The sequence below is a fragment of the Cetorhinus maximus genome, chromosome 14 (assembly GCF_964194155.1).
Source record: "Cetorhinus maximus chromosome 14, sCetMax3.hap1.1, whole genome shotgun sequence".
NCBI classification, from domain to species: Eukaryota; Metazoa; Chordata; class Chondrichthyes; order Lamniformes; family Cetorhinidae; genus Cetorhinus; species Cetorhinus maximus.
The window spans coordinates 70,098,609-70,119,348 of NC_135892.1; the positions used below are offsets into that span (position 1 = coordinate 70,098,609).

Below are 20,740 nucleotides of genomic sequence, written 5' to 3' on the forward strand. Positions count from 1 at the left end.
TTCTTTCTATCGTGTTATAACACCAGTGTTATGGAACACTAACTCTAACAGATGCCCTTGTTTATGTAACCACAGTGTATCTCCTCTTCTATTTACATAATGAAATGAAAAATGTACAGGACTCCAGACAGGAACTAGGATTTAGTTATCTTGGTCTCTAAGGAGCTCTGGGCTTTTCACTCCCCAGTTGTTTAGTGTGCATCTCTGGAGGGCAGGACTTCCGTCCACAAATTCGACTTCTCAGCCTCAGTGACAATCGCATACTGGAGGCGGTTTCTCTAGCTTCTGCCAGAGGATAGAATTCTTGCACAGGAGGTCTTGAATGTTTTTTAGAAAACCATTTTGATTCCCATCTTGGGCCCATTGTTCATGCAGAACTTGAGTCACAAGCTTGCACAAATGTTTCATCTCCCTTCCACCACTCTTTTAGTGCCAACTGCCTGGGTCAAACTGGTAGACCTTGCCTCCAGCAACAGTGGAAATGGTAAGAACTATGAATGGTGCCGATTTTTCCATCATTTGCATAAAGTTTACATAAACCTGCATCACTATATTCTCTGGCAATGAGATTAACTCCTGGAAAAAAAGTAGTGAGGTTGTGTCAGAGTATGTTCCTGATCACCTTTGCCCCCTGTTGCCCCAGGTATGCCAATAAATATGGCCAGCGATGGAAAGCCAAAACCACTTTGTTTACAAATCCATACTATGGGCTGAATGTGACTTCACTGAGCAGCTTCTGACTGAAGAAGGAGCTGATGTGGTGGGAATTAAAGTAACAAGACAAACAATAGCTACTCTCTCTCTCACAGTGAGAATGCAGTGGACTAACATTCAATGTCCCACTTCTGGCAGTGCTGCTTTGCCATTTCCGTCTTGGATTGCAGATCTGGAATTCCTGAGGCAATCCTAAACTGGGGTAGGAGAAAAATTTTCTGGGAATGCAGGATGCATGTCAGGCCACAACACTTCTAAGAACCAGCAGCACTACTGTTTGAATTATTTTTGTTTCTCACTGGCAAGTCAGCTTTTGCTGTTGAGTTTTTCCAGAGATGAGGGTTTTACATAGGTGACCTCATAAGTTCCTTCTTCTAATTTGCACACAAACTCGTTGCAGATACAGAGGGAAAGAGAAAGACAAGAAAGAGGGAATGAAAAGTGGAGAGAGAGAAATGTAAATGAGCACATAGAACGAAATAAAAAGAGAACGAAGAACTTGGAAGCTAGATGTTGCAATGACTCCAAAAAGTGCAAAAAAAAAATTGGAGGTTGGGGATGGCATTTAATCATGACGATTCTTGAAAAACATGGCCAACTCACTAGCTATTATTCATAGATCTGGCCCACTGTTCCTTAGGCTGGGTCGCCGTCTTGAAGTAAGCGAAGTTTAAGATGGGGAAATTTGGAATCTTGGCAGGATTGATGAGATTAATATATTTACAGTAAATGAATGTCAGATTTGACAGATTTAGCATGCAGATATAACCTCTGTTTGCTACACTGAACCAGAGTTTTTTTCTGATATTTGGATAAGGTGAAAGTGGATCGAAATTTGATTGTGGAATTTGTTTTGTTGCCTGAATATAGATTTCTTGCCGTAGCTCTTCCTAGAAATGGTACAAGGTGTCAGAAGAGGTAGAATCAACAAAATTGGTAGCACAAATCATGGTACTGTCTATTCACTGACACTACAAATGTAATAAAATGTGTCCTCTACTTATTATAATACTGACCATACTTATTATAGTACTGACCAAGGGTAGAGACTAAGTCCTGTAGGATTTGTCATTTACCCTTTTCATGAATGTTTCATTTTGCTCCATATGCTGTATGCTTAACCTTGATACATGGACCAAAGTTTCTGGGGGGTGGGATAAGAGGCAGAGGGGGCATAAAATTGGGCACCATGGCAGTAACACGGCACCTGTTGCCTACTTGCCACCATTGCACTCACCAGTGGTCCAATTGAGGCCCCTGAGTGGCTAATTAATAGCCTTCCACTGCCAATGCTTTTACCTGTGACACGGGAGGCTATTGCCGGCCAGGTGAACCCTGGTGACTGGACAAGGGTGGGGGTGCCTCCTTTTCAGCGACCCTGTGCCCATCGGAGCCCCCCACCCCAAGATAATTCCACCCTCACAAACTGCACCCACACCCCAGCACCACTTTGATAAACTCTGCCCCCATCTCCAGATTTACCTTTAAATCCAGGCTCCATCAACATCTCTCTCCTCTTTGGGAGTGCAGTGGCTACAGCTCTTGGTGGTGCTGCTGGGACAAGAGAGTTGCTGGCCCTCTGATAGGCCAGCAGCTCTTCGAGGTGGGTCTTGCTCTTGGAAGGGGCAGAAGGGCTGCCTCGAGACATGCCTCGAGCCAATTAAAGCCCAACAACCATTAAATGGTTGGTAGGCAAGCCAACCAAGCTGAGGCGGGCTCGCCACCAACTTTCACATCAGTGGGGGGAGAGCGGGGAACCACCCCCAGCATAAAATTCAGCCAATAATTTAGCAATGGTTAACTTGCTATTCAACCTGATAGTGGTCATTTAAAAGCATCAGAAAACTGCATTTATAGAGCATTCCTCACATCAGCCTTTGAACAGATAAGGATTTGTGTAACAGCATTCTGAATGGGCTGCAATTTATGGGGACTGAAAACAGAAAGACTGACTAGAAGAGCATTTGAGAAGTTGACCCTCAAGTTGATAAAGACATGAATTTAGAATCTCTGCCATAGTGGTAGAAACATGGGGAAGGAAAGTTGTTTTTATGTTGGTCTCGGTGACCAGAGAGAAGAAAATCAACTTGGGATCAAACCACAGTCTCCACTCCATCTCCATTGACCTGAGGTGGCGGTCAGGAAAGTTGGTAGAGTTAAGCAGAGGCACTTGGAAGCAAAAGAATGGCTTATGTTTTGCTTGCGTTGTTAGAAATCTTGATTTGCTCAAGACATGAACTGAAATTTTATGATCCCTCCCACCGGCAGGATTTTCCAGTCCCAGCAAAGTCAATGGACTTTTGAATGGCTCGCCGCGTTTTACAGCCCCAACCCCACCATGCCGGGGCCGTAAAATTCCACCCATGATGGTGGACAGGTTATCTGGGAATCAAGCCCTGAAGTGGCACAGGTATCTCTACATTTCGAGCACCTGAAAGAGAGGAGTAAAGATGAACTATTAGACTGAAGACGGATCAATGAAAGATGAATGGCTGGTGAAAGCAGCTGCAGTTTGTCATGCAGTCAGTGTAGAGTGAGATAGAAAAGTAAGAAGGGAAAAAGAGGATAAAGTATGAAGAAATCCTGTGCACTGTCTCCTCCAGTGTTGTCACACGCCATGGTCATGTCTCTTCGTCCTGCCCAGCAGCCAGTGAATAGCGCAGTCTATGTTGACTGCATGCCTAAGCCATCTTAATGAGGTCCCAGCAAGAATTTAAATGCTGCCTGGGATCACATGCACAGGTGTGTGTATCACTCACCCAGCCTCTTGCCTGCCCGTGTTTGGGCGTGGTTGAATTTTTGGGCCGTAATATCTGGCATTTTGTTTAGAAAATGAAATATTAACCCACATTGTCATTTGCATTAGTTGCAGAATAGTTTTTTGAAAGCTGACCATCTGTTTTTACTGTGAAGGGGTTAAAGTGCGGATTGACTACAGCTAGATTCTAATCCTAATTGCAGGTTAGTGGTTTTAAATTGGTGTATCTCATTCACTTTCAGGGGCTCTGCCAGCTTAAGACAGCTGAGCACTGAGCATAATCGAGCTCCAGGACATCAGTTTTATTTAAAGCGGCAATACAAATAAAGCTTTAGTCAGTAAAACCATACAATCAACAGCAAGTTTAATTCTGACCAAAGCACACAAAAGTATTGCAATATTTCAGACTGTAAAGGTACTTTTGAAATATTTTTCTTACAGTGATCACCATTACTGCCTTTTGTAGATTTTATGCAATATTTCAAACTTGGCACCCACATAGATCAAGAAATTATATACCACCACCTTTCAAAGGAACAAAAACCCACGTAACCATTAGTAATCTGGTAGCTAGTTCAGTTTTGAGATAACTTTGCAGTCTACTTGTGTTTTCTACATACTCTCTCTTCATATTTCATTGTGGATGTATACCGATAAAGGAGAAGTGAATGCACTGTAGAGAAACTGGCCAAGGGATATTGTGGCTTTGCTGTGGGCAATATTAGATGCACTATATTACTGATGAGCTTTTTCTCTGGTACATATTTAACTCTTTATCTGCATCATCCTGAATTGCTGCTGCACAAAATAACATAAAGTGATGTCATTGCAATCCAGTAAAGAGAAATTATTTCGCTACTTTTAAAGAAGGGTGCAGGATTGCATCAATTTATGTGCAGCTTTCAATTGGTTGAGTTGTGTTTAAATTAGTATTTGCTTATTATTAATAAAAACAAAAGTGCTGGGAAAACTCAACAGGTCAGGCAGCATCTGTGGAGAGAAACAGAGTTAATGGTTCAGGTCGAATTACCTTTCAACAGAACTGAAGAATGAAAGAAATGTACATTTCTCTTTGGCTGTTGCATCATGAAATCTTTTGTTATTTAATCTCCCCTGCCCTCCACCCTATAACAGAGCTTCCCTTTTATTCTTCCTGTCCCCTCCCCCTTCGACTGACTTAAAAACTCTTACATTTCTATCATTCTTTAGTTCTAATGAAAGATCACTCGACCTGAAATGTTAACTCTGTTTCTCTCCACTGATGCTGTCTAACCTGCTGAGTTTCTCCAGCAAACTTTGTTTTTATTTCCAGCATCTGCAGTATTTTACTTTTGTGGTTTTGCTTATTATTATATTTAGCAGACATTGAGCCACTTCAGAATCTTGCTGCATAGCAATCAATTGAATGAAATAAAAATAACACTTTCCAGAAAAAATCAGCTCCGTAGTACCCCTCGAGCTGGTGCTATGGAAAGCAGAGTTGCCGAAAATGGCAGACGCACAGCTTCCGGCCACTTGCAGCATAGCCCATGTGGTGTGCCATGCTGGTAAGAGCGCTAGCACGGTCTGGACACTTTCACACTGGACAGATTGTGATACCAAACAGCCTCTTGGACTGATTTGACGCACGTTCTGCCAATTTGCACCGCACAGGTCCAATTAACGCCATGTCCTGAACATTCCCAGCTGAACTTGTTTTCAGCTTCACGAGGGCTCCCTTACTAGTGTTATTTAAAGGGCCAACCATCCAACCTGCAGGTGAGGTGCTTCTGACTTAGCGTTTCCACAAGTTTTGCAAAAAATAAATATGTGATGTTCCTTTGGAGAAGTTTTGGTGACTTGTTCAATTTTGAAGGAAGTGTTGCTGCATTCTGAAAGGGAGGTCAGAGCAAGTTTATGCCTCATACACAGAAAGCCTACTGGAGTTATGAGGAGGGCCCTCCCTCCAGAGAGGTTTTAGGTAGCACTTCCCTACCTCCACCTCAGCCAGGAGCAATGTTAGAGGTGCCTATGATTCAACAAGGAAGTGGGCTCTCTTGAAGGAATGTTCTCCTTCAACAGAACACTGAGCTGTACAGTAGGGCAAGGATGGCACTGTCAGTGATCATCAAGGGCACCTTTGTGCTGAATTTCTGTGGAAGCAGATCCTTCCAGCTGGGAACAGGTGACATAGCCAACATTTGCCGGTGTGCTGTATGCTGCTGCATAGGGAGGTGACAGATGCTCTGTATGCCAGAAAAGAGGACTTCATGACCTTTTCTCCTACCATAGAGAAGTAAGAGGAGTGAGCACTTGATTTTCCCAGGGCAGCAAGATTTCCAATAGTGCAGGGATCCATCCACTGCAAGGGTTACCACTCCATCAATGTGCAGTTGGCGAGCAACCATTTCCTTGAATGCCTACTATCCTAGCAGCAGCCACAACACCATCAGCCATTCCTGGCATCTTTGGGCCACTAAGACGATCCAGAGGCTGATTGCTTAGGGGCGAGGGATACCTCTGCACACATGTTTACAACTCCCCCCTGCCACATGACCATGGGAGGACAATCATATCAAAGGATATGCAACCACAGGAAACATTGTGGAGCAAACAATCAGTGTTTTTAAGCAATGGTTATGCTGCCTGGGCTGCTGGGAGTGGGGAGCCCTCCAGTACTCACCAGAATGGATGTCCAAGTTTGTGGTAGTTTGTTGCGTTCTTTACAATCTTGCTATCATGCCACCATGTAGAGGCTACCTGAGGAGGAGGGAGTAGGGAGGATGCAGCTGGGATGCCGTGGCTTAGGACAGGTTACAGGTGAATAGTTACTAAGACTGTTTTCTCTAAGACTTCATCCCATCATCACCATTGCTGCATAATTCGCCATCGTTCAAGCTTTTTGCTACGTCTCATCACAGTTTCCTTTTGCCCATAATCCTGAAATACCAATAAAATACCTTTCCATGGCAACTTTACTGAATGTGTTGTTGGATAATATATAGGGCAGGATTTTCAGCTCGGCGTGCAGGTGTGTGCCCGACACGCACGAGCGTGAAGCAGTGCACAATATTACGTTCGGCAGACACTCGCGAGAGTTGGCAGCGCACCTGCCAACAATTAAGAGGGCTATTTAAGCCCATTAATCAATTCATTAAATTGAATTTTTTACCGCTCGTCCAACCTTACGGTTGGTTGGCAGGCAAATAGGTCAGGCAGCCTTTGCATTGTTCACAAAACCTCATCCATGGGCAGGATGAGGTTTCCAACAGTGACTGAAAAAATAATAAAACATTTTTAAACTCATTTTTTACATATCCCTGATCATCTGATAGAGTCACATGTTTTCCTTATTTTTCAAATCTTTATTTTTCATTTTAAAAATCTTCAGCTCCCTGAGGCAGCTCTGTGCCTTCAGGGAGCTTTTCAGTAAGCAGGCCCCTACGCATGCGCACGTTTCAGAGCTCGCGCTCCTCCCGCTCCCACCCCGGCAGCTCTGAGGCTCGCAGCACACATTTCATGCTGGCTGGCTGTTAATTGGCCAGCCCAGTGTGAAATCGCAGTCAGGGCCCGATCACAGGTGACAGACTGTTTGGCCTGCCCAGCGCACCCTTCCAACAAGCGGAAAATCCTCCCCATAGAAAAATGAACTATTCACCCTTGTGCAAGCCTTTAGTACCTTTGCCTATCCTTGTGCTTCCAGCAGTGTTTTCACAGTGGCTGCAGATTGGCTGATGAAAGGCTGCTGACTTTTACTGGGGGAGACTGCAGATGGCCTTGCACGATTCCTTCAAGTAGTTCTCAGCCTTAAAGACCTGGTTTGAGACTGCACCACCTTTGCATGGGTGACAGCGGTGTGGGCTGGTTGGCTGACAGGCAGTGGCAGTGGTGGGAACACAAATGCTGTCATTGTGAGAGAGGAAGTAGACTTGTGCTCCACAGAGCCACTGACACAGATCTGCGGTGGAGACGCAATAATCCTGGTAATCTGTTGGAGAATAGATTGCTGGACTGATGTGAGAAGCCGTGTACCTTTTTGAGCACTGAGATCTGCAGTTGTGATGGCAGCAGTCTGAGGTAGCCCAGCAGCAAATCTGGACCTCATGACCACTGCCTGAGCTTCTATTGCACACTGAGATGTTGGGTGCCTTTTTGCCTGTGCTGCAATGGAAGCTGAGATAGCAGCTACTGGACACTGCATCATTACTGGGTCCTCAGGTGCTGTCTTGAAGTCGGCCACATTGAAAAGGATGGTTCAAAACACAGTATAAAGCTCCGTGTCAAGTTGAAGCAAAGTTCCTCCATGCTCCTTGGCAGAAACAAGAGACCGCTGGCAGGCCTGCCAAAGCACCAAGCATCTGGATGCACATGCCGTTCAGTACTCTTCTGTACGCTGCCCCATCAAAGTCCTCATATGAGTCCCCATAAGCAGAATTCATCTGTGGCCTAATCTTCTGGTACACACACTGTCATTTCTCCCTGGTCTGGCTGCATCTCACTCGTGCCTGGTTCTCAGTGATGCTGAGCTCTGCCACAGCCATCACAACGATGCAGAGCACTGCTTCTTCTAGAGGGCTTGGGTGATACAGGCATGTCTGTCCCCCTCCGGTCCTGTCTGTTCTTTTCTGTTATGGACCACCATGTTCCATAAGAGAAAAGGAAGAATGTCAGAGATTGTGTTTGGATCATGTTCCTGTCATGGCTGAAGAGCTGGAGGTATTTAGAAGCAGTGAGAAGGTGGTTGTGAGGCTGGCAGTATTGGAAGGTGTTGAGGGTGAGGTGGAGATTCTGGATAAGTGATGGGATGTAGTGCATTGAGCAGTGTGAGTCGTTGATGGTACAGTGAGTAGGAACAGTCCTTTGAAGATGCATTCAATGATCTTGTCCACCTGTGTGAGGTCATTGAATTTCTTATGGCACTGTTACCAGGTTCTCAGGGCAGGACTTCAGGAATTGACTGACCTGGCCAGCTGCTCCCATTCCCTTCTCAGGCCTTCTGACCCTCTGCGAAAACATTGCTTCTGTCTTCCTTTAGACCTCTTGTAGTAATGTCTCCAGCACGGCATCAATCTGGGAGTCCTCTGCCTTGTCTGTTGTTTCATTTGGGGGACCTTCTCCTTGCAGGCAATTCCTGTACGGTCAACAGCAACTTTCTTATGATGAATGCAGCTCTACATTAAAGTGGTGCAGGCGAGCTGAAACACATGCTAGCCATCTACACAGCTTGACCTGTGTTGAACGTTCAATCAGCCAGCAACGTGCATCGTGCTCGGCTGAATGTTATAATTATTCAAATGAGGAGGCACACGAAATTTGCGCACTGCCTGCCTCAAAGTGGCCAGGCATGGGCTAATCACAAATAACAACCCCAAAACCCAAAAATAGAAGCAATTGAGTTTTTACCCCTCTTGAGGTAGTAGACAAAGCAATGGGTGGTGTCATCAGGTGAATAGCACCTAACATCGGATTTGCAGAAAGGGCTTAATCCTAAACTTTTACGCTTCCTTTTATGTGTTGGAATGATATTGCCACTCTCACAGATTAATGAATATGCATGTCTGAAAATTAGATTATGTTGTCTCTCCATGTTGTTCATCACTTCACACTTGCCTGCATTAAATTGCATCTGCTATGTATCTTCCCATTTCATTAGTTTATCTAAGTCCTCCTGAGGTCTGCTACTATCCTCCTCACTATTACAGTGTCAAGTTTTTTGTATCATCCGCAAACTTACAAATTATTCTCCCTGTACCCAAATGCAGGTAATTTTATGTTTAACAAGAAAATCAGTGGTTCTAATATTGATCCTTAGGGGATCCCACTGCATACTTCTCTTCAGCTAGAAAAACACATTTTCCTTCAATTTATTTTTAACATATGTTATTGTGATTCTAGAAGTGACAGATCAAATCTTCCAAGGAGTGGCAATCCATGCTGACTCCTATTTTTTTACTCTAAGATGGAGCTCCGCATTTCTGCTTCGGAGTTCCGAACCAGGTCTCTTCAGAATGTTCTGGGAGGCCCCCTTCATAGTGCAGGATCGTCGGGGGAAGCCAAGCCACACCCCCTTTTTTATGGCACTTGCTGCCGTGTTTTGGTAAATCTTCATTCACACACGGAAAAGTTTTGAGACATATAAATAGCTTTTCAGTGCATTAGTGAATGAGTGTGAGTGAAGTAAGTGGGCAAGTGGACAGGGTGGGTAGGGTGGCGAGGTCAAGACGGTGGGGGGGAGAATGAGTCGGAGGATCGGGGAAGCGGGTCAGAGGGTCAGGGGAGGGTCGCAGGGGTGAGTCAGAGGCTCGGGAGGGGGGGGGGTGCGTGGGTGGTGTGCCAAAGGGACAGTAGTTGAGTTGGAGGGTCAGGGGGTAGTCATGGAGGTCACTGAGGAGTCGGAGAGTCAGTTGTACAGTTATCCAGGAGTTAGACATGGTTTTTTCCTGTCCAATGTTTCCTGGGTAACTATCCAGGTAATTAAGTCATACCCCCCCGAAACTTCCAACCCTAACTCAAGCTCAGAGTTCGGACACTTTTGCAGAAGATTTCGGACACACGGGAATTGCCCATCGGAATTTGAAACCTCCCACACAATTCCTGCGGAGTCCGTGCATTGAGAGTGCATCCTCCGGAGCACGTCCAGTCTCCGACCATCTGGAGACCGGAAGATCTGGGCCTATGTGTTGACCAAAGCTGAGGTCCATTTTGAATAACTATGAATGCATCATTGCAGAAGATATTAATTTTGTATTTGTAGCTGATGTCTACAATAACTTGATTTTGGATATTCAGTTTCTAAAATCTGTTGACATAGCTCTAGACTAGATTTAAAATTGTTGATAAATCCTAGAACTGTGGCTAAATCAATGTGCACATGTTAAGGGGGTTGTACAAGGATAAATAATTTGTAATTCTTACTCAGTTACTTTGTCATTCAGTTATAATGCAAAATGAAGTGATGGAGGAGGGGAGGGACTGAATCAAAAATTAGGGCATAATGCGATATTCTCCTGTCCAAAAGCAGATACCTAATTGCAAAGTGATTGCAAATATAAGTTTGTATTTATTTCAGTCATTTAATTATTGGGCTTTGGCTCACTTTTTCTTGTGATCCTTCCCTGGACTTGGTGGTGGTGTACTTGAATGTAAACCTATTGCAGTCAACAATCCAAACCTGTACCCTATTCAGGGTGATTTGAAAAATTAGGGGTTTTTTCAGTTTAACAAAATCTCGTGTTTAATTGTTGTTAAACCATGTTCAGAAGAACGTTTCCCTTTAACTGGCTTCAACATTTGAGAACTTGGAAATGTAATGCAATTTTCTAATAATATTTCTTATTTGAACAGTAAACTTAAGTAAAGTTGGCAGAAAATCACCATGGCCATTTAGCCTTGTCAGTGCGATATTTAAGTAAATGATTGGTTGCTATGGGAGCATAGAGCACCTGTTTTGACTTATTAATCTTAGGGTATATCAGGCTAACCTATGTGTTATGTTTGTGTGTTATGAAAGCATTCTACTTGGGAAGGGAAAAATGTACAAGACTAGAAAAGCTGCTGTGGCTGCCTTTCCTTACTGTAAATGTTGCTACTTTCAGACAACTGCAAAGAAACACGAGAGATTGGGAGGTGCGTTGCCCCAGCTCATAGATTTGACTTTGAGTTGTCAGCTCATAAGAAGCTTTTGCCATTTTCTAAGGTTGGCTTGTATGTTGATTCTTGCTGCTAATTCCAGCAACCGTCCAGGACTTAAACCAAGTTGCAATTCATCATATGTGAGCACAGTCAAGTGTTGGCAGATTGATCAACGGTTACATTTTCCTCATCTGGCAGGCACACACATGCACTTTTGTCGGATGGATTGCTCAGTAACAATCAGGAGTAGGACAATGGCTGAGTTTTTAAATGAGTAAGAAATTTATGTTTCCACAATCGAGATGCTAAGGATGTGGCAAGCTGCCCAATCCTCAAAAACCCACCTTTGATCCCTCTGTCCCCACAAACTGCTTTCCAACCTCCCTTTGTTTAGGCCAGAATTTCAGGCTCCACCACTGATTGGTTTTTATGCAGGGCGGAGCATGAAATTGAAGGAACGGGATTCCCTCCAGGTTCCCACCCACTCTAACCACGCAGCGATTTTACGCTGGAGTATGCAAGGCCTCGGATAGGAAGCCCGCCCTTTCCCCAGTTGAGGTCCTTAAGTGGCCGTTTACCACCCAGCCATAACCTTTAGGGTGGTGGGAAGATTTATCTGCCTTGGAGGAAGCCTGAAAAAGAACAGGCCTAGATCTTGGGCGGGAAGAGAGTAGGGGTAGGGGTGCCTCCATCAGAAGCCCCCTTCTGACTGCAGGTACCATCCCACCTCCCCCTTAAGATCCAGTGGCCTCTGGACCTCACCTGACATCCCATTTGCCCCCTTTGCTTCCCTTAAACTTACCCTGCCCTCTGACCCTGGGACTTAGGCTCAGGCAAGTTGGTGCATTTCCCCTTCTGTCCACTGCAGCTCTTGTTGCTGAAGGGACTGGAGAGCTGCCAGCAAATCAGATTCACTGGCAGCTCTCTAAGGCAGGACTTCCTCCCCAGTGAGGGGCGGAAGTCCTATCTGAAGCCAATTAACATTCATTTGAGTGTGAAATGGCTGTGGAGCACTCATCCCCACCGACTTTTCGGATGGCAGGAAGGGAGATCCTGCCATCAGAAAATTTCAGGCTTTAAGCTCCAAAGTCCTTGAATGTGCTCCGTGTCAATCTCTCCTGCAACTCTGCTTGAATCCCTGCAATCTGGTCTCTGCCATTCCCACAGCAGTGAAATAAATGGTCATAACCAAATTCACCAGTGGCATATTCTGTGGCGATAGCCATGGTGTATTATTCTTCCTTGCCCTTCTTGACCGCTGCGACCTTCAGTTCAGTTGATGACTACAGCCTCCTGCAATTGCCTCGTTCATTGCCCAACCTGTTGGGATTGCCCTCTGTTTCTACTTTTGTTTGTATTTGACCTTGGGACATGGGCCCCACATATGGGGTCAGCTTTTCCTGATGACTACCTCATTACTGATCTTTCAAACGTTTCCACTTCCTCTGAGCTATCTGGTGCTAGCCTGGTGACTATTCTTCATTGAGCCTTATTTCCTACAACTAAGCTTTGGAAAACCAAAGCCATCATCTGCAGCCCCACCTCCAACTCCATACCACGTCACCAACTCCATTCCCTTCCCAGATGGTCCCAACCAGACAGTTCAAGCTGTTTGACCCTAAATTTAGTTTCCATACTAATACCCTCCATTACAGAAACTACCTGCTTCCACCCCTGCACCCAAGCCTATCTGGTGCTGAGACCCTCATTCATGCCTTTGTCGCCTCCAGTTTTAATCACTTCAGTGCTCTTCTGGCCAGCTTCTCATCCTCCATACTCTGTAGACTTTAGCTCAGCCAAAACCTGCCGCTCCGTATCGCATTCTTATTTCTCCCTACACCTCAAATTTTAAATTCTTACCTCAATCGCTCCTCCTAATAAAGAGAAGCATCTGTATATCCTTGTCTCTCTGTGAAGCGCTCAAGGTTTTTACCTGTATTAAAAGTGCTTTATAAATGCAAGATTTTGGTGATGTGTTGATTGTTGTGCAACATTTCTTTGTAGTTTGAAAATACCCACCCAGATACTTTGAATAATGAAAATTCATGTCTGTTAAGTATCTTAACACTGCCACACTACCTGTACTATTTCCTGTGCAATAATAGAATCAGCAGGCAAACTTACCTATCATTAAAATCTGAAGCAGCTTTGCCATGTGTATCTATTTTCAATGCACCATTCATTGTTGCTGTTCAGTTCAAAATGGGCTAGCAACACTTTATACCTTCATTGGGCATGTTGCCCTGATCCAGAGAATGATGGCTTAAACCCTTTTATGTTTTACCATGAGTTGTAGATAACATTGCATTCCTTTCACCACATCCCCAATTTTATTTTTTTGCAATCCTGAATAACCCCATTTTTGGTAAATGGACTTTTGGGGATGATGCCTTTGTTGGATTTGTGTATGGACTAAAACTGATTAATTGCATCCTCTTGTTTTTAAACATTTATGATGTGCAGAAAGATGTACTAATTTTAATTGACTATTTGGAATGTCTTTTTTTTAGTTATTCTGACATTAGGATTTAAAGAAATTGCTGATGCCGTTGAAATGAATGTACGTGTAACAAAATGTGCTTTTGTGACTGACAAGTAATAGTCGCACAAAGAACATATGAAATATTAAACGTAGCAGATTCAGCAAATTGTACATTTGCCAAATTTAGAAACATCAAAGATTTTTTTTCACCTTGTACTGTATTCTGGAAATGAATAAGATTTCCCTTATGATCTTTCTGATGTTGATTTGTTCTGTCAGTGCTTTCCGAAAATTTTTCATTCACTGATGTGCACACTCTCTCACACTCGTACTCACCATGCTCCCACAACCTGCTTTTCTCCTTTTCTCCTCTCCCCCTTTCCTCCTCTCCCCCACAGCCCCTCACTTACCTCCTTGTGCTCCCCCTGCATGTCCCCGCTCCACGCCCCTCACCCTCTCGCTTCCACCTCTCCGCCCCTTTCCTCCTATCTACCCCCCTCCCCTCCTCACTTCCCCCCTCTTCCCCTCCCCGACCCTCTCTTCCCCGCCTCTCTCTTCCCCGCCTCTCTCTTCCCGGCCCCTCTCTTTCCCCCTGTCTCTTTCCCCCCCTCTCTCTTTCCCCCCCTCTCTTCTCCCCCCTTGCTTCCCCTCTCCTCTACCCCCCTCTCTTCCCCCCCTCCTGTTTTCCCCTTCCTCTTCCCCACCTCTCCCTTCCGACCTCCTCTCTTTGCCTGTCCCCCTCACTGCGCCTTCCTCTACCTGTCCACTCACCCCACGGCAACCACTCTCTGCACACCTCTCGCCACCACTCAGACTCTCTCTCTCCCCCACTCTCGCTCTCCCTCTCCCCCACTATCGCTCTCCCTCGCCCCCACTCTCGCTCTCCCTCGCCCCCACTCTCGCTCTCCCTCGCCCCCACTCTCGCTCTCCCTCTCCCCCACATTCCCTCTCCCCCACTCTCGCTCTCCCTCGCCCCCACTCACACTCTCCCTCGCCCCCACTCACACTCTCCCTCTCCCCCACTCAGACTCTCCCTCGCCCCCACTCTCGCTCTCCCTCGCCCCCACTCTCGCTCTCCCTCGCCCCCACACTCGCTCTCCCTCTCTCCCGCTCTCACTCTCCCTCGCCCCCACTCACACTCTCCCCCACCCCCACTCTCGCTCTCCCCCGCCCCCACTCTCGCTCTCACTAGCCCCCACTCTCGCTCTCCCTCGCCCCCACTCTCGCTCTCCCCCGTACCCCACTCTCGCTCTCCCCCGCCCCCACTCTCGCTCTCCCTCGCCCCCCCACTCGCTCTCCCTCGCCCCCACTCTCGCTCTCCCTCGCCCCCCCACTCACTCTCCCTCGCCCCCCACTCGCTCTCCCTCGCCCCTCCCCACTCTCGCTCTCCCTCGCCCCCACTCTCGCTCTCCCTCGCCCCCTCTCGCTCTCCCTCGCCTCACTCTCGCTCTCCCTCGCCCCTCCCCACTCTCGCTCTCCCTTGCCCCCACTCTCGCTCTCCCTCGCCCCCATTCTCGCTCTCCCTCGCCCCCACTCTCGCTCTCCCTCACCCCCACTCTCGCTCTCCCTCGCCCCCACTCTCGCTCTCCCTCGCCCCCACTCTCGCTCTCCCTCGCCCCCACTCTCGCTCTCCCTCGCCCCCACTCTCGCTCTCCCTCGCCCCCACTCTCGCTCTCCCTCGTCCCCACTCTCGCTCTCCCTCGTCCCCACTCTCGCTCTCCCTCGCCCCCACTCTCGCTCTCCCTCGCCCCCACTCTCGCTCTCCCCCGTCCCCACTCTCGCTCTCCCTCGTCCCCACTCTCGCTCTCCCTCGTCCCCACTCTCGCTCTCCCTCGTCCCCCCCACTCTCGCTCTCCCTCGCCCCCCCCACTCACGCTCTCCCTCTCCCCCACTCTCGCTCTCCCTCGCCCCTCCCCACTCTCGCTCTCCCTCGCCCCTCCCCACTCTCGCTCTCCCTCGCCCCTCCCCACTCTCGCTCTCCCTCGCCCCTCCCCACTCTCGCTCTCCCTCGCCCCTCCCCACTCTCGCTCTCCCTCGCTCCTCCCCACTCTCGCTCTCCCTCGCCCCTCCCCACTCTCGCTCTCCCTCGCCCCTCCCCACTCGTCCCCACTCTCGCTCTCCCTCGCCCCCACCTTCGCCCTCGCCCCTCCCCACTCTCGTTCTCCATCGCCCCTCCCCACTCACGCTCTCCCTCGCCCCCACTCTCGCTCTCCCTCGCCCCACTCTCGCTCTCCCTCGCCCCACTCTCGCTCTCCCTCGCCCCACTCTCGCTCTCCCTCGCCCCACTCTCGCTCTCCCTCGCCCTCGCCCCACTCTCGCTCTCCCTCGCCCCTCCCCACTCGTCCCCACTCTCGCTCTCCCTCGCCCCCACCTTCGCCCTCGCCCCTCCCCACTCTCGTTCTCCATCGCCCCTCCCCACTCACGCTCTCCCTCGCCCCCACTCTCGCTCTCCCTCGCCCCACTCTCGCTCTCCCTCGCCCCACTCTCGCTCTCCCTCGCCCCACTCTCGCTCTCCCTCGCCCCACTCTCGCTCTCCCTCGCCCTCGCCCCACTCTCGCGCTCCCTCACCGCACTCTCGCTCTCCCTCGCCCTCTCCCTCCTCTCGCTCTCCCTCGCCCCCCCCATTCGCTCTCCCTCACCCCCCCTCGCTCTCCCTCGCCCCCCCACTCGCTCTCCCTCGCCCCCCCACTCTCGCTCTCCCTCGCCCCCACTCTCGCTCTCCCTCGCCTCCCCCACTCTCGCTCTCCTTCGCCCCCACTCTCGCTCTCCCTCGCCTCCCCGACTCTCGCTCTCCTTCGCCCCCACTCTCGCTCTCCCTCGCCTCCCCGACTCTCGCTCTCACTCGCCCCCACTCTCGCTCTCCCTCGCCCCTCCCCACTCTCGCTCTCCCTCGCCCCTCCCCACTCTCGCTCTCCCTCACCCCCACTCTCACTTTCCCTCGCCCCCACTCTCGTTCTCCCTCGCACCCACTCTCGCTCTCCCTCGCCCCACTCTCGCTCTCCCTCGCCCCCACTCTCGCTCTCCCTCGCCCCCCCACTCGCTCTCCCTCGCCCCCCCACTCGCTCTCCCTCGCCCCCACTCTTGCTCTCCCTCGCGCCTCCCCACTCTCACTCTCCCTCGCCCCCACTCTCGCTCTCCCTCGTGCCTCCCCACTCTCGCTCTCCCTCGCCCCTCCCCACTCTCGCTCTCCCTCGCCCCTCCCCACTCTCGCTCTCCCTCGCCCCCACTCTCGTTCTCCCTCGCCCCCACTCTCGCTCTCCCTCGCCCCACTCTCGCTCTCCCTCGCCCCCACTCTCGCTCTCCCTCGCCCCCCACTCGCTCTCCCTTGCCCCCACTCTCGCTCTCCCTCGCCCCCCCCACTCGCTCTCCCTCGCCCCTCCCCACTCTCGCTCTCCCTCGCCCCCACTCTCGCTCTCCCTCGCCCCCTCTCGCTCTCCCTCGCCCCACTCTCGCTCTCCCTCGCCCCCACTCTCGCTCTCCCTCGCCCCCCCACTCGCTCTCCCTCGCCCCCACTCTCGCTCTCCCTCGCCCCCCCACTCGCTCTCCCTCGCCCCCACTCTCGCTCTCCCTCGCCCCCACTCTCGCTTTCCCTCGCCCCCACTCTCGCTCTCCCTCGCCTCCCCCACTCTCGCTCTCCCTCGCCTCCCCCACTCTCGCTCTCCCTCGCCCCCACTCTCGCTCTCCCCCCACCCTTGCCCTTCAGGGCCTCTCTCGCCACGCAATCTGCCCCCCCCATCGCACCCTCAATCCCACCCCCCACCTTGCACTCTCTCTTCCCCCCACCCCCGCACCCTCACTCTCTCACCCCACTATCTCTCCCGCCCCCAACCCCCTTTCCCCATCTACCCCCCCCCCCGACTCTCTCCCTCTTCCTCCTCCCCCTCACCTGTGCTGCCCCACTGCGGTCCCTCCCTGCCCCCCCGCTCTCCCTCTCCTCCTCATGCTCTCTCCTTCCCCCCAACTCTCCACCCCCCCCCCCACTCCCCTTACCCTCTCTATCCCTTGCTCTCAGTCTCTTTCGGAGCAGAATTTTTTGCCCTCCTCCTGTGGAGGGTTTGGTGGAGGTGGGGCATTTGATCAGGTAGTTGGGGACCCTGCCGCCTTCTCGCCTCTATTCCAATTAAGTCCTGTGCAAAAAGGCCCGTGGATGCCTTTCTTGTCCTGTCGCAAATTGAGGCCCTTAAGTGGGCAACTAATTCCACTTAAGGGCCTCATCCTGTCACTGCTGGTATTAACCTAGCAACAGCTGGGATCCTCGCCATGCAGGGAGCAGGACCAGCAAACTGGTGCAGAGTTTCTTGCAGGCTTCTCGGGAGGTCCCTCATTCAAAGGCACCCACTGCTTGATTGAGGGAGCCGGCATCAGGAAGCCCATTGGGAGCCACCCCTCTGCCTTTCCTGCCAACCTTCCACCCCCTCTTCCTTGTGACACCCCCCCCCACCCCCCAACCCCCCCCCCCCCCCATCCAAACTCCCACCATCACTAACCTCTAAATGAGGATCCTAGGTAGGTCTCAGGTGGTTATTGTACCAGCTGCAGTCACCAGCTCCCCAGTGGTGCTGCCATTCAGTAGAGCTCCTGGCCTCTGATTGGCTGGCAGCTCTCAGCGGGCAGGACATCCGACACCTGGGTCCTTGACCCCCGGGGGAAGGCCCGCTGCTTGCCTGTTAGTTGTCTGAGTGCAACAAGATGCCTTCCCAGAAGTTGCGACGCGGGACTCTGGACCAGTGTTCAGCCAGTGTCTGGAACCCCTGTCACCTGCACAAGATTCCGGCTACTGACTTGCTTGATTTCTAAGTCTTGCTGTGTTAAAGCTGAACATAATTTATAATGGCGTCTTTTCTGTACATGATTCACTGTTCAAGCTTCTGCCCTTTTCTCCTTTCTGTATGAGATTTGATGACTTGCAGGTGTTTACCAGGACTAGTGATTCATAGTTGTGAGCATAAGACTTAAAGTAAGATGTTGCTTTCTTTTTGGTGTATAGTCTTTGTGGGGATGAGTACTGCTTCAGTATAGCACATAATTGTTCTTGCTCTCAATAGCTATGTCTTCGAATGTATCAGAGTTCAGAGGAACCTCTGGGAAATACGTTTTTTGTTGTCTTGGAAGAGTCTCATCTTTCCTTCAGAATAGTTGAAGGCTCTTCTGTCATGCTTTACTACTTGCAGCATTTTTCTCCTACTTCATAAAGTTTGAGAGGCCTGTTTGGAATGCTATGATCTTTGTGCTTTGAAAGATTCTCCCTGTGCAGTACTAGCATAGAAGCGTCCTTTGAGTTGAAAGTTTGGGATTTGTGTCTTAGGGTATCGTGTGTCTGACCTTATCAGTTACTCCATTTACTGTTTGAGAAAAAGTCTCAAGTCTTTGTGTTTATCTGTTTTACCTCCCTCAATCGCTGTGGTGAAAAGAGTATCCCTTTTAATAAGCTGCTGAGAGGCCATCCCCACTCTGACCTACCCTGTGGCTCTTCTGAAAATTGTTCTCGAGTGAGTGGATGATTTCACAGTGAGAATGGAATTACACAGGGGCAGTCACATATCAAAAAAAATTCTTTCACTTCCTTTTAAATGATCTATCGGTTATTTTGGTTGCTGCTGCTGCTGCTGTCCCCCGAAAGGCACAGCCATTTAACAAACATGAATACCAGCAGGAGAGCTCAACCAGCAGTAGCTTCTCCCTTGCTTTGACCTACCCCAAAGGCCTTCATAATTAATCGTCCTTCAGAGATGGGGAGAAGTTCAAAGACTGAATGTGGTGATATCTATTGTCTGACATTCAGTTCTCCTTACCCACAGCTCTGTCAGCTCAGTTCTTTCTTCATTCCGGAGAGGATTATCAATTGGAGCAAAGACTTGGTTCTTCAAACAGCTGCTGGGGGTCACAGCCTACAGTGAAGCATGTATTTCTAGTAACAAAAAGTTAAAATGCAGGAGCCAATAGTTCAAAAGCAAAGGTGTGAGGGATTTCAGTGAGCAAACTGAGTAAAAAGGAAGACTACACTGACAAAGCACAAATTATTCTGCGAATAACCTTTTGCGTTTTTATGCTTGCTTACCTTGTAATAGAGCTTTCAAATTCTACATGACATTGATTATTTTTGTGACATTTAGAAAGCAATAGTCTATCAAAGAGAACTTCATAAGGTATTTTCAATATTCTTTTATATATTTTACGTAAGGTTACCAGAATTATTTTGGGTTGCAGTTATACTGCAGCTACTGACCTGAGACTGCTATCTGTCAGCTGCAGTGCGCCGTCAGCAGACCTTGTTGCATCGGACTTAATGCAGTGTGACCAGGATCAAGGTGTAGCAATAACAGAGAGCTCTGTGTGGGGAGCAGACTTTACCTTTTTGTCACTAACGTTTAATGTTAAGAAAGTGCAGCAGGACTGGCTGCTATGCTAGTTCCTGCCTCTATTTGGCCTTTCAAAAGGGAATTGGATTAATACTTGAAGGGGGGGGAAATGCAGGGCTATGTAGAAAGAGCAGCAGAATAGGACTAATTGGGTAGCTCTTTCAAAGGATCGACACAGGTACTTTGGGCTAAATTACCTCCTTCTGTTCTGTATGATTATCTGCTACTACTACCACCACTACTATTGATGCTATAAAAACAACATATGAAACATTCAATCTGAAGAAATATCACAACTAGAACTGTAATATATCTTTTCAAAATCATTCACGCTTTAAAAACTTGTCTATGCAGTATTCATCTTTTTGTGCCTTCAGGTTACAAACATTTTGACCCTCCTCCGAACTGCTCTTTCCATTTTCAAAATGAACATTTTAATACTTACAATGAATTCTAGAAATATAGAGATCATATTTCTATTTTTAGGATTTCTATTTTCTATAAGAAATTCTATTTTTGCCTTGTGTCTCTGTGAAACACCTTGGAACTTTCTTTCTATGTTAAAGGGCACTGTAAATGTAAGTTGATTTGCTTGCTTTGACCCCTCATGTTAAGTCCCCAGGCCTTTGTGGTCCTGCTCAGGCCACTATGAAAATGTAGCTTTGTGTTGGGTGAGAGGTGAATTGCAGCCAGCATAAACTCTTGGAGGCATGAAATAGCCTCTTGGAGATGCCTACACTGCTTGCCTTCAGTATGCCCGGGTATCATTTTGGACACCACACCTGAGTTATGTTGCCATCTTTTTCAATGGTGCAC

General features: G+C 48.8%; 1 protein-coding gene across 5 annotated transcripts in view; it reads left to right on the plus strand.

Moving 5' to 3' along the window:
- prox1a (prospero homeobox 1a) overlaps positions 1-20,740 on the plus strand; it is a 131,387-nt gene that overhangs the window by 71,042 nt on the left and 39,605 nt on the right. The gene's annotated exons all lie outside the window — the stretch shown is intronic.